The sequence below is a fragment of the Felis catus genome, chromosome F1, assembly GCF_018350175.1.
Source record: "Felis catus isolate Fca126 chromosome F1, F.catus_Fca126_mat1.0, whole genome shotgun sequence".
NCBI classification, from domain to species: domain Eukaryota; kingdom Metazoa; phylum Chordata; class Mammalia; order Carnivora; family Felidae; genus Felis; species Felis catus.
This window is the reverse complement of record NC_058384.1, coordinates 69,173,939-69,175,969: the sequence shown is the minus strand read 5'-3', so window position 1 is coordinate 69,175,969 and position 2,031 is coordinate 69,173,939.

Genomic DNA, 2,031 nt, shown 5'->3' with positions numbered 1-2,031 from the left:
TCAAATGCCAGTGCTGGGGTGGGCTGAGATTAAAGGAGTCCTACAAGATACCTTCAAACCCTTGGACAGCACAGAGTGCTTGGCAAAATACTCTGGAGGAAAAAGAAGACAAGCAAAGCATTTTCTGAATTTGTTGAAAAGTTAATTCTCTGTGAGACCCAGGTTAGATAACAGAAAGGGGAGGTGCATCAGAAATGAATTTTGAGGTCACAACCTCAGACTGTGAATTTCTAAATTTCTGAACCTTTTCCTAGAGGAGGGGACTCAAGAGTAAGAATGTCTCCAGAGCTCTAGAGTATGGCACCACCTATGCTGCTCCTAGCCTGGGAGTTCCAAATGCAGGCTGGGGAAAAGGCTCTTTAGCCTGCAGAGAAAACAAAAACATACCAGCAAGTGAGTATGTTTTCCAGTAATGACACTGATGGGCTCAGGAGAAGAACTAAGTCCAACTTGGCTGGAGCACATGACTAAAAGTTCTACAAGAGTAACGTTATTCAGAAGGAGAAATGAAGGAGGCAATGAAATGCATAAGCAGGAGTGCTCTGCAAGATATTCATTTACTTCATGCCTCCAGTGCCTCCAGAGTTCACATTGCTTCTCATATATGTTTTCTTGTCTTATAATGCTGGCTAAGGCCTCCAATACAATTATTCAATACAGTGGTAATGGGGCATCCTGTATTATTCCTGGCATTAAAGAAAAATGTCTAGGGGTGCATGGGTGGCTCAGTCAGTTAAACACCCAACTCTTGATTTTGACTCAGGTCATGATCTCACTGTTTTTGAGATCAAGCCTCTGGTTGGGCTCTGTGTTGACAGCAGAATTCTCTTTCTCCCTCTCCCTGCCCCTCCCCTGCTCACACACACTCATGCACATGCTCTCTCTCTCTCTCTCTCTCTCTCTCTCTCTCTCTCCCAAAATAAAAAAGTAAACATTTTTAAAAAGAGATAAATGTCTAATATTTTTCCATTAAGTATGATATTAATGATTCAGTCTTAATAGATACACTTAATCACGGAGGATTCTAGAACCAAAGCAGAAAAGAAACCCAGAGCATACTATTTTGGTTAGATATTTTGCTCTAGAAAGCACAGGGTTAAAAAATGTGCCATAGCTAAACAAGATGCTGAGGAAGCTGAAATGGATGGAGTCTTTGCTGGGACTAGGTCAATGAGGAGCCTCTGTATGGGTATTGGTTATTTTATCCTGTATTGGCTGCAGGATAACTCCATGATTTCTGCTGTTAAACAGGCTTATTAAGGAGAAAGAAGAAAAGGCTCCTGTCCACTGAAAGGAGGATGGCTACAGATCATTGGAAAGAGTTGCTGAAAGTCTACACCCTGACCTGAGCAGCCAGTCCAGACTGTGATTTTGCAAATCAGAGAATTATTCACATGAGAACTTCCACAGCCCCTAAGACTGGGGAAAAGGCTACCCAACCCAGGAGGAAGGGAGAATTGTCAGTGGAACAACCCCTAAATGCTTCGGGAGATCAAGATGCTAATCCTCTTATTCTATTGTTGATGTCTGGAGGATTGCTGACACCAGAAAATAAAAAAATTTAAAACTTAAAAATTTAAAAAAACAGGTAATTCAGGCCCTGAGGCATGCCTGGTGATGTCCTGGACAAAGGAGAGGGGCCCAAGTGAAAAGCTCATTCTGACACCTGCTGTGTCAACCCTGGATAGCAGAGACCTGGCAGCAAAGAGGCCAGAGAGCAGAGGAAAGGCTGGCCTTCTGCAATCTCAGGGTGGAAGCCCACTAGAAAAGAGCATTTCTGGGTCTTAACCAGTTTTCTTCCCTGCAGACATTCAGGGATCCAAGCTCTGCCACTTGCCAAGTTAATAAGTTTTGTCATGTTCTTAACTTCTCTGAATCTCCTCATATGTAAAATGGAACTAGTAATTACCTCTCAAGACGTTGTTACAAGACATGAATGAAATAAACTATCATAAAGTCTAGTGCTGAAAACCACAATTATCAGCAAATATATCAGGTGCATGTCAAAATTCTTGTTTTAATTCATTAATG